We start from the raw sequence: 12,508 nt of genomic DNA, 5'->3' as shown, positions 1-12,508 counted from the left end.
ATGAGCTTACTTAAAAAATTCCACACTGATTTACATCCCTGTCAATTGTCCATCTCCCTTTGAGCTTCAAAACCACAAAAAGAGAAAAGCAGTAAGTTTCAAGCCAGCTGAAACCCTTTTCGATGAACTGAAGTTCCTTCAAGTTCCTTCCTTGAAGTCACTTGGCCAAACATATGCATAGCTGGAGACAACAGACTGTGCAAACAGATCGAGCTGGAAATATCTCAGGTACCCAATGAGATCCAGTTATTTAAATCCAGCATCTGTGGGTTTAAAGTGATCACCTTCCACAGTGGAATAGTTGTGCCTCTTGTTCTTAAGAAAATCCACAACTTGGGACTGGGGTTGTGGCTCAGCAGTAGAGCGCTCGCCTAGCACGTGTGAAGCCCTGGGTTCAATTCTCAGCACCACATAAAATAAATAAACAAAATAAAAGTATTGTGTACAACTAAAAAATAAATATTAAAAAAAAGAAAAGAAAATCCACAACTTGCTTGATTGAAGCTACAAGCATGTGTTGGAGCTGGGTCCCGGGATTCTGAAAGTTCAATCCTTCAGGTCTTGGGCAAAACTTAATCAAATTCAGCACCTGGTTTGGGGCCTTAGTGAGGCCATTTGTTAGCATGAAGCTATTTCCATGGAAGCTTCCTGCTTCCCCCATTCCTGGATTGCTGAATAGATGCTTTCCCTTCTGAGGGCTGGCTCAGCACCACGTGCTTGTTGACTACCTCTAGGATATGTGTGGTAAATTCATTCATATTCTCTAGGGGCATGATCTTAAAGGCCCAGGATCTTTTTGTTCTAAAAGGACCTCAGGTGGCCAGCTACTTTCACATATGTTTCTGGAGGAACTACAGTATTTTCACCACTGGTGTCATCTGTGTCCACCCACTGATGAACATCCATGGGTGCAGCTGTCATGTCATCTATTTTGTAAACAGTATTGGTTGGAGCCTTCTCTGCATGTCTGATTATTCCCACAATAGTGATTTGAAATTTCCACATTCCCAATTTTGAACACTTCATCAACCAGAGTAGCAGCAAGCAGCTGAGATATGGTACAGGGTACAATATGCTGGGCTTGGGCTCTTATTTCACATATTGGTCGTGATTTCTTTGGGAAAGAAGTCCAGAAAAGTTCTGGGCTGGTAGGCTCACCGAACACCTCAAAACCCCGCTGCTGCCACAGCGTTGTTTCTTCTTTTCTGTGGCACCACAAACTCCTCTCCTTCCCTCCCTCCCTCCCTCCCTTTCCTTCTTTCTTTCTTTTTTTTTTTTTTTTTTTTTTTTATTGCTGAGGATAGAACCCAGGACCTCATGCATGCCAGACAAGTGCTCTACCACTGAACTACATCCCCAGTCCCATGAAGGTTTTCAATATACAGAGAAAGATGTAGCAACACATGCATATGTACAGGTGCAAGTCATATTTTTTGGCGGTGGGAGGGAGCAGTACCAGGGATTGAACTCAGAGAAACTGAGCCACATCCCCAGCCCTATTTTTTGTATTTTATTTAGAGACAGGTTGTTTAGCGCCTCGATTTCTGCTGAGGCTGGCTTTGAACTTGCGATCCTCCTGTCTCAGCCTCCTGAGCCACTGGGATTACAAGCATGCACACCCAGCACAAGTCATATTTATTTAATTTGCTTTTGTGTGTGCTTTAGACATTTGCCACACACATTTAGCTCATTATTCTTCCCTACTTCATAAGGGCAGGGGTATGGAGTGGCCCAACCACTCTCTGTGTTCTTTCCTCATCTCTTCTACCCAAATACAAAGCTCTGAATAAAATAACATCATTTATATTGGGTGCAAAGCAGGCTGAACTGTGTTGTCTGCAGGGCAGGCTGAACAAATATTAGCTGCAGGATGGCCCACACACTCAAACCCCCCTCTATCTGGTCCTTTATCACTTGTTTGCCTCAAGTCTGAACATTCAACCCCCCGCTCAAGGCTGAACACTTAACCCCCCCCCCCTTGGGTCAACAAGGCAGCTTGCAGACCCAGAGGCCCCATAAGATTTGGGCTATAAAAACTCCCTCCTGCCAGGCCCCCTTCTCTCTTACTCTCTCTCTCTCTTGCTCTTTATCTTTCTTGCGCACGCTCTCTGTCTGTCTCTTGCTCTTGCTCTCTCCCTCTTCATCTCTCCTCTTCTCTTTTCTCTCTCTCTCTCTCCTTCTTTCCTTCTTTCTTTTCTCTTTGTTGCACCGCTGCAATAAAGATCTTTTGGTTGCTCAGAGTGTTGTGGTCACTTTCCTTTCAATTTAAACATCTGGAATTAAAAATAAGACTGAGAAAAAACTAAACAAAAACAAGATTATTATTTGTTGTTGGGGACCAAGTGGCTCATCCCTCATTCCTCAGATATTCGTCACCTTCTGCTGGCCCTTAACACAGCTGCATCCTCCCTAGAAACAATCTAGCTCTATGTACCTTCCTTTCTTCTCTCTTTCCTCCCTCCCTCTTTCTCCTTTCCTTTGCCTTCCCTCTCCCCACCATCTTCCTCCTCCCACAAAGGCTTACTGAACTCCTAGAATGTGTCAGCGCTCTGCCAGACGTTGACATTCCAGCAGTAAAACATCTGCCAGGTACAAGTGCTACCTTCAGCAAGCAGACAATATAGTAGGCACCATGGGTTGACTTTGTCACTAAATAGCTCTGTGCTTCCTTCTCAATCTTCCAGCATCAAACTGCCCTTGGGGAAAGCACTATTCTGTCTCCCACTGGAGGAGAGGGCTGTTAAGTCCTCTGGTGTGGGATTGGGGATGTGACTCGACTCGGGGTGGAGTGTTTGATTGGCATGTGTGGAGCCCTGGGTTCAATCCCCAGTACTGTGCAAAAAAAAAAAAAAACCCTATTTCTTACTTCTAGCAAATTGATGAAAATGCACTGGCTCCCTTATCCTCAAGGGATGGGGAGAGGGGAGATATCATGATTTGCACTTAACAAAGAGTTGGGGACTTGCCTAAGATCACAGAGCCAGTTAGTGCCCAGCTAGCAGGAAAAGAGTCTCTCAAGAGCTGGGAGGGATATTTTCAGGGTGGAGTAGGTATTAGGTAGGTGATTATGAACAGTCTACATTTAACATTTTTTTTTTAATATTTATTTTTTAGTTTTCAGCAGACACAACATCTTTGTTTGTATGTGGTGCTGAGGGCCGATCGATCTCGGGCCTGCTTGAGCCACATCCCCTGGGAGGGATATTTTATTTTAAATTTATTCTTAAGTTTTAAGTGGATAAAACATCTTTATTTTACGTTTACGTGGTGCTGAGGATCGAACCCAGTGCCTCCTGCATGCTAGGAGAGCACTCTACCACTGAGCCAGCCCCCTGGGAGGGATATTAAAGGCCACTTTGCCTACCAATTGTTTGCCTCTTCAGTTTTTTTCCCTGGGTCTCCTGACGCCTGGACCCATTTCCCAGACAAGAGACCAGGCTGGTGGCGGCCCTGCTCTAAAGATGATCATTCTGAGAACTGACTGCATTCCTTTCACATGGCCGCCTCTTCTGTACTTTGCTTCCAAGGACACTTTTGGCTCTTTACATTCATCAGCAGATGCAGCAGAAGACATGGAGCAATCAGGCAACTACTAACTGCTGGCTGCTAGAATTGGTCCTGGGCCCCAAAAGGATAAGGAAGACATAATTCCATCCCTAAAAAGCTCATAATTCAAGAGGCTAAAGACACGTGCAGACAGCCCTATGGTGTGGAGTGAGGGCTTCTCACTTCAGAGAACCAATTGATTTCCATACTAGAGGCTTCTGCAATGCTCTCTTTCCCACAGGGAAGGTCTCAGGAAGGAAAGGACAAATTTGGAGGAAGAAGGGAGAAAAGCAACAAATTCAGGATTTTCTTTTTTTTGCAGGGGGTACCAGGGATTGAACTCAGGGGCACTCGACCACTGAACCACATCCCCAGCCCTATTTTGTATTTTATTTAGAGACAGGGTCTCACTGAGTTGCTTAGTGCCTTGCTTTTGCTGAGGCTGGCTTTGAACTCCTCCTGTCTCAGCCTCGCGAGCTGCTGGGATTATGGGCATGTGCCACTGCACCCAGCTAAAAATTCAGGATTTTTAAGCCAGAATGGAGTGAGGTCCTTGGCAAGACATCAGGTGTGTCACAAAGGCCAGAAGCAGTTAAAGAAGGGAGAGGAAGACAGTCATGAGCAGGTGGAGAACTGCCCAGGTCAGGAATCTGAATTTGTGCTGTGCTAATTGGCCCAGGTATGGGATTTTCTTCAGCCAGTTCTACATGGGTGGAAAGGTACAGAGTGAAAGCAGCCAGTGGTGGATCAAGAGAGGAGGAAATCAGGTGAGATAATGTGTGTTTAAGCATTACAAATGCTCCAAAAGAGGTGTGCTGCCGTGTAAGATGTTATCACTGCCCTGTGGGTGGCAGGAATCAGATTGCTTAAGAGCTCTGAGAAGGCTTTGCGCCTGTGAGGAAGAAAGAAAAAAGCACTTCCTGAGTGGCTCAGTTCTTTCAGTTTCACCCTGGGAACCCACATGCTGCTGAGGGGTGCTTTTCTTTTGGAAGGGCAAAGCAGGATTTGCATGTACTGGGGAGGTGGTTTGAAATGCTTGGAATGAGAGGCTCCAGGCAGGGGAGAGAAGGACCTGAAGTCACAGGAGGTCAGATGAGAAGTGTCCTGAGGAGGCCGCAGCCAGGTTTGGGGACCAGGAATGGAATGGCAGTGGGGGAGAGTTATGGTTGAGTTTAGAGAGGGGATATGAATGAGCATGGTGGTTTTCCCATAATAAATGATAGGATGCTGTTATGGTGAAATTCGGGACCCCCAAAAGACCACCAGAGACTGAGATCGATGTAAACAGCAAAGAGGTGTTTATTGCGAGCTAGCTCGGTCCTCCGCGCGCGCGCACACACACAGCAACTGGTGATGCTGAGAGGCCCCGACCCCAGGGTTTGCAGCAGTTTTATACACTCTTTGGAGAGGGCAGGAACCCCCACATACATCATAGCATCTCTTAACAAATCATCACACACCGCGGGAAAATCAAATAACAACTCTAAAACATGATTAGCATATTCACTGGTGGGAACAAGTTGGTTAGGGGTGATTGGTTACTACCAGAGGGGGATTCATTTGAACTGATTGGTTTAAGCCAAGAGGGGTGTTCCTGCTGAACTACATGGTTTCCCAACACGTTATAAAACACCATAAACTACTGGGAGGGTCATCTGGCATCCCAGGTATTTTCCTGTCTCATGCTGATTGGTGGCTGCTAGGGGGTTGCTATTGATCCTCACCTAGCCTGACTGAGTCAGGGACACCTGGTTCAGCAGATCTCTCCTTTATTTGTAGATAAACAACGTAGCAGGGTGGGAATGTGCCTAGGAGTGCTCTGTGGGTCTTTCCAAGGACAAAAGTGATGTCCTTTCCTTGGACAGGCTTTGCTCTGAGGTAGAGAGGCTGGTTTTTCAGTGTCAAAAAACCAAAAGCCAAATGTTGTCTCTGATATGCAGATGCTAACACACAAGCAGGGGGCAGGGAGGGAAGAATTTCTATTCACCTGATCAGACAAAGGAGAATGAATAGGAAAGAGAGCAGACTGATTCCAAGGTAACTTTCCTATTTCATATATGAATACACGACCAGTGTAACTCCACATCATGTACAACCACAAGAACGAAAATTATACACCATGTATGTATAGTATGTCTAAATACACTCTACTCTCATTTATATCTAAAAAGAACAAATAAAATAATTATTTAAAAAATAATAAAATCAATGATGGGGTAGTATGACAGTTCCCAGGGTGTGGCCAGTCTGACAACTGCTTGCTGTCTGGAGATGGGCTAAGAGGAAGGAAGATAGTGGCTTCCTCCATGGGCCCTGCACCTCTGTCCCTCTGCTTGCAGAGGGCCCCCATGGTGGGTAGATGGAGATTAGGACCCAAACAGGGAAAAGTCATCTGCCTGGAGGGATGGCTGAACACAGCCTGTGACAGCGGTGTGTAGAGACCCAGAGAACCCCCAGCCTGGGGGTGCTGTAGAGGAAGAGCTCTTAACCCAAACAGTTATGCCAAATGACTATGCAGGGCTTGGAGGTGCCTGTAGCCCCAGCTCCTGGAGTTAGGGCAGCCAGGACAATAGAGCAAGTCCCTGTCTCTTAAACAAACAACAAACCAAATGACATTGTCAGGGAAAATTCAGAATTCAGTTAAGACAAGAAGTAGTAGGAGTATTTTCAGGGAAGTAATTTAAAACTTTATATAGAGTTGCCTTTTCATGGAATACACTTGAGATAGGAATTTGGGGATACAGAAAAGATAGACTTTTTTAAGTTTCAAGAGAAAGGCCCATGGACTGTTGCAACTCCCAAGCAACCCAGCATGTGCCCTTCCCTGCAAAAAGTAACTTAAGGACAGGGAAAACTGACACATAATTGTGTAACTCCTCACCGGCTCCACCTCTAGTCCAGCCGCTAGCAACTGTTCTATAAATATTAACACCCCACACCAAGCGGTTTCTGTCTCTCCCTCTTGAGTTGGCCAGCATCCATCCTTGATTTACCCTAAAATCATCTCACTCTAGAGATAGCCCACATTCTCACTTGAATGGGTCTCTGCTTTCCTAAATAAAACTTTGTTGTCTCTGGCACATGCTACAATTCTTTTCCTTCATGTAAGCCAAGAATTCCACTGGTCCTGAGTCAAGGTGACCTCTCTAGGAACTCCTTGGCTGTCCTATTGACACTCACACCCTTTTTTTTTTTTTTTTTTTTTTGCAGTACTTGGGACTGAACCCAGTAGTGTTTTACCATTGAGCTACATCTCCAGTCTTTTTAATTTTTTATTTTGAAATGAGGTCTTGCTATGTCACTGAGGCTGACCTCCAACTTGTGATCCTCCTGTCTCAGCCTCCAAAGTTACTGGGATTACAGGTGTGCACTACTGTGCCTGCAGAATCTTCTCTTTTAGAACCAGAGTTACATTCTCCATGAAGAGCATGAAGCTTAAATTTCAGGGCCTTTTCTTGCCTTGTGAGATTCTGTTCATCATTTTGTATCAAAAATATTAAAAATTATCCCCTGCTGATGATATAAGTTCAGGCCTCCTAAATTTAAATTGCCTCTACTTCAACTCTACAAGTTGGAGCATGAGAGAACCTCATTATCCTAATTTACCAACCAAATCCCTACCCCTGAATTGTTAAACAATTAGCAGGAGAAATGGTAAGTATTCTACAGGGAAGTGAATTTTTTTCCTCAACATTCTTTGGCCTAGATGGTACCTGAAGCTGTATTACTGTGACCTTGTTGAGTACACAGTTACCCAATGTTCTTCAGCTCAGAGTATAGGTGAGGTGGCACGCCGGCAGAATGCATGACAGTCACATACTCAGGTGTGCTCTTCCAAGCAGGTTAGGACCAGTCACCTCAGTGTGCTCATGAATTTCTGGCAAACACTGGGACCTAGGTATCTGAGCACAGACGAGCTTTGGAGGGTTGACACACCACTCATTTCTCTTTCCTGAAATTTGTGAGCGCCCAGCCAGAAGTCTCTGGGACAGAATGTCCCCAACTCATGAATAGCTATTGTTCTCAAAGAATTTGTATGTCAATTGTTTTCAACTGAAAGACATTTTCCCAGATAAACAAGGCTATGTGTGATCTTTATTATTCAGGACAGCCCCAAAGAACTTGTGTGGCTAAAATCAAAGGCTGTACAAATGGTAACAGAAGCCCCACCCTGTGTAAACCCCATCCTGTGATTAGAAAGGAGGGGTGTTCCCCAACCCTTGTCACCACAGCCTGGGGTAGAGGCCAGTGGATGGAAAGAGCTGGGGGTGGGGTGACGGAACCCTGGAGTCGTCCCAGAACCCCTTGAAGAATCTGGCTCCACATCCAGGCCCTGGGACAGACTTTCTGCTTCTTTGCCCATTGGAAGTTTCCTGAGGTCTTCGTCCCATACACACAATGGCACACAGATTGAGGGCTTAAGAAAAAAGAACCACATTTGAGAAAGATGGAATGCACATTTTCTAGTTTATGTCCCTCCCAGGAAAGAATAAGGTAGAAGTCAGGAAGAAGAATGGTGGATTTCTGGGTCTACAAAAGACCAAACAAATCCAGATGCTCAAGGTTAGACTCCTTGCATTTGTGATCGTCTTCAGTCAAGACTTGATTCTCAGGATCTTACATGATTGAACACCTGGGAAATGCGAGGCAAGTTTAGAAAACAAGTTTTATTTAAAGAATAGTAACACAGACTTCTCCACAGAGAAGGGGGGGTCCAGAGATAGGTGCCTATGGGAGGGGGTGAATCTCATCCTTTTTTTTTTTTTTTTTTAAACACAATGCCTTTATTTTTATGTGGTGCTGAGGATGGAACCTGGATCCCGCCTGTGCTAGGCGAGCACTCTACCGCTGAGCCACAATCCCAGCCTGAATATCGTCCTTTTTACGGTTTTCAGGTTTTATATTCCTCCGGTCCCTTCCCTTAATCCCTTGGGAAAGGGGCAATTCAGGGGAAGCGGCCCAGTGAATGCTTATGAATAATTCCCTGCTGGGAGGGACAATCTCCCTGGAGGCAGGTGACTATTTGGTTAAGGGTTTGGGGAGGGGGAAGTGTTCTGAAGGTATTAACATTCCAATATCCCAGGAGCAGGTGTCTTTGGCCCTGAGCAAGCGGGGGTGGGGGTGGGGGAGGATGTGTCCTGAAGGTATTAACATTCCATTCCTCTTTGAATCAGCTTCCAACTTCCCTACTACTGGATTTATCTATCTACACTAACTGCCGAATGAACCTTTGTTCTTGCTTCATCATGAACTTGAACTTTTTAAAAAAATTCATGTTTTCTGAGCTGGGGTGGAGAAAGCTCAGTGGTAGAGCACTTGCCCTGTATTCAACAGACTCTGGTTTTCAGCACCAGCCCTGAAAACAAAGAGAACAAAACAAAACAAATCATATTTTCTTTGATCTTGCCAGGATACAAGATCCATGTATCTAGATTAGCAATTTAATTTTTAATTTTTTTTTTTTTTTTTTTTTTTTGTGTGTGTGGTGTTGGAAATGGAACCTGGGGCCTCTGAATGCTAGGCAAGCAATCTACGGCTGAGCTACACCCCAAGCCTGGTATTTCAATTTTTAAAAGGCTTATATTGTGCAAAAGTCTTTCACATTCTTTATCTTATTGCAGGCAGAGACATTATTATCTCTGTTTTCCTGCTAAGATCCCCCACCTGCATCCTGGGATCACTTAGCTAATTGGTTGGGAAGCCAAGTGAGCACCAAATCCTGCACCCTCGCTGATGTTTGAGAGGTTGGTTAGTTCCCCATAGGAACGCAGGACTCTCAGGGTCCTGGAACAGAAATGAGCCTCCAGAGAATATCTGGTTTTCTCCCTGGTTTTAGACCCGATCAAATTATCCTAAACATTCAATACCTCTTATTTTCTTAAACTTCTCTAGGGAATGAAATCCATAACTCTCAGCTTGGTAACAAATAGCCACTCTCTGATTAGAAAGCCATTCTTTAGGTCTATCTTGGGTCTTTTTGTTTCAAAAAGGAGGAGGAGAAGAGCCAGAAGAAAGAGGAAAGAAAGAAGATTGGCAGAGAAAGTGTTTTTCACTACTTTGTTGGAGGAAAAAAAGTATTAAAGGGCTTAAAAAAAAAAAAAAAGAACAAGGAACTTGTCATTGGTTACTAGGTCAATTCACAACAGTCCACAGCAGAACTGACATAACCTCATGTAAGAATGGGATCATATGCATCTTCCAAAGTTCTTTCTCATCTTCTGTGACAGCTAGGCTTCACACAAACCGAGGGGGCGGGCTGAGCTGGCTTCAGTGCCAGGAGCTAATGAGCAAATGGAAGCCTGGGAATTTCCACCAATGCTCCCAGGCAAATCCACAGCTGAGCCAGGGCTAGAATTCCAGTCTCCTAACCTGGGATTATAAAGTTAAATCTCTGTACCCATCAAAAACTCATGTTGACTTTAAGAGAGTAACAAGCTTTTTATTCTGGTGTGTTCTTAACTCAGTGCCCAAGCTGAGTTTCCAAGTTCAGGATTGCTAGAGGTAGCATGATCCCTGGGGACTTCCTTAAGAGAACACAAAGTCCCAGTTGGTTTCTGCCAGCTGGTCCTGGGGCAGAGTCCACAGAGCATCTGCAACTGTACAGTGGCTGGCTTTGCCCTGTTCAGGCCTGCTAGGGAACCAGCAACACTCAAGGCTTCCATTGAGATATTGTCCTTCAAGTCTGTCCAGATCCAGGAGCTGTGCGATTTTCTAGAATTTGAGCGAGATGCTGCTTTTTGTTACAGGGTCTATATGCATCTCTCCAGAAGAGCTGGAGGAGCAGATCAAAGAAGCAGGCCAAGTTTAGGACTTGGGGAGGCAAACCCCCAAATCCTCCTCCTCATCTGATCATTTAATGCAGGCCCTGCTGACCTGGGTGAAGGAAGCTACTTCTATACATTTTGTCACGTAGGAGGATTTGGAAACACTCTTTCCTGATTTGGGTCTGTCAGAATATGCTAATTGGGAACAGTTTACCATTTCCTTTCCTAGGTCCAACCATGAGTGTATTGACCTTATTGACTTAATCTGGATCTCCATCCTCCGACCTCTAACAGCCTGAGGCCCTGGCCGCACTTTCTCTGTTAACCCAACTCTCTCCGCAAACAGCGCCCCTACATCTCAGGAGGCTTGGTGAATTAGGGTATAGTAACCTGCCAGCAATCTTCAAACCTAGATTCTGATCATAAACACTCAAGGCATTTTTTTTTTCTTTTGTGCTGGGGAAGCAAGATAAGCAGTCTACCAATTAAGCTATATCCCCAGCACCACTCAAGGCATTTTTACTTATCTGTTTATTTTTTTGCATGGTGTGAGGATCTAACCCAGGGCCTCCTACATGCCAGGCAAGCTCCCAGACCCTTTCCTAGATGCCCTGAGTCAGAATTTCTATGACTGAGCCCCATAAGTCTGAATTCTTATTTTTTTAAAATAATTTTCAACTTTTAGGGGGCTGGGGATATAGGGATATAGTTCAATTGGTAGAGTGCTTGCCTTGCATGCACAAGGCCTTGGTTCAATCCCCAGCACCACACACACACACACACACAACTTTTTATATATCTACCTATATATTTTAGTTGTTGATAGAACTTTATTTTTATTTATTTATATGTGGTGCTGAAAATCAAACCCAGTGACTCGCACATGCTAAGGTAAGCACTCCACCACTAAACTACAACCCCAACCCCAAGTCTGAATTCTTAAATCTCCATTGTGATTTGTTTGTCATTGGTTTGGTTTGGTGGTACTGGAGATCCACCTCAGACCCTTGCACCTGCTGAGCAAGCAATCTGTTGCTGAGTTATACTCTCAGCCACCCCCACCCCCGCCCTGTGATTTTAATTCAGCCAGATCAAGGGCAAACTAGGGCTCAGGGCTGGTCTTAGGGCCCATGAATTCCTCAATCCACTCTGCTCAGTTTATTTCAAGCTTCCTCTCCCATAACATGTGAGCAACTCGCTTTGACCTAGGCTCATTTCTCTCATTTGAAGAACTGGGATAAGGAGTCCAGGACACCTTCTTTCCACCTCTCTCCTTTGACACCTTTATCCCTTCCTGACCCCTGCACTGAGCACCATTTGACAACTCTTGAGTTAGGCAGACACTGAACTATTTTTCCTACTCTTGTGCTCCAGTGGCCATATCTGGGAAGAGAAGCAAGATAAGCCTTGCTTGCTCATTGGGAAGCACAAATAATTGCCTCTACTTCTTACCTCCTGTCACCTCCTGTCCCCTTCTGGCCCTCATTGCACCCAACATGAGACATCTGTGCCTGCCTGGACACTGACCCACCAGCACGCAATGTGCCACGGCCATACTGAGTTTGGGGACAGGGCTTTCAGTGGCTGAAAATATGTGTATGATGGTATTTTAGTTGGTCCCCTTTTCTTGTGATAAAAATTATGTATTTATCATGATAGAGACTTAAGTCCCAGCATGGAGACTAAGAGGCCAGAAGAGCAAAGTAGAAAAGGGAGTTCAGAAGTTCAGTTTGTGGCTCTATCAGCTTAATAGCAGACACATTGGAGCACTGAGCACTTCTGCTTTTTTGTCTTGCTTTGTTTTGGGGCTGCAGATGGAGCCCAGGGCCCCATGCAAGCTAGGCCAGCAGTCTACCACTTAGCCACACCCCAACAGGCACTTCTTTTTTTCTTTCCCCCCACATTTTTTGCACTTCCAAATTTGGGGTCTAAGTCATTCTTTTTCAAAACCTCAGACTTAGAACACCCTAGAAAGGCAATGGAAAGATGGCTTCCCTCTATGTAACTCTGGGGGAAGCTGCCAGAGAACACCCTTGGCTCTCTTGTAAAATGATCCCACTGTGAGGCAGATTTAGATTTCATGCCTAAAGGGAGTTAACTATTTACTGTTTTATGAGTTATCTATTGTCTTAGACATGTAACCTTCCAAACTCAGTCTCCCACCAGTTTCTCTTTGCTTCAAAATGTATCTCAATATA

General features: G+C 44.9%; 1 pseudogene; it reads right to left on the bottom strand.

Moving 5' to 3' along the window:
* Positions 1 to 246: 246 nt before the first annotated feature.
* LOC114104839 (replication protein A 32 kDa subunit-like) lies at positions 247 to 983 on the bottom strand (annotated as a pseudogene).
* Positions 984 to 12,508: the final 11,525 nt, after the last annotated feature.

The sequence above is a fragment of the Marmota flaviventris genome, chromosome 3 (assembly GCF_047511675.1).
Source record: "Marmota flaviventris isolate mMarFla1 chromosome 3, mMarFla1.hap1, whole genome shotgun sequence".
Classification (NCBI taxonomy): domain Eukaryota; kingdom Metazoa; phylum Chordata; class Mammalia; order Rodentia; family Sciuridae; genus Marmota; species Marmota flaviventris.
This window is presented reverse-complemented; position numbering and strand designations above follow the sequence as displayed.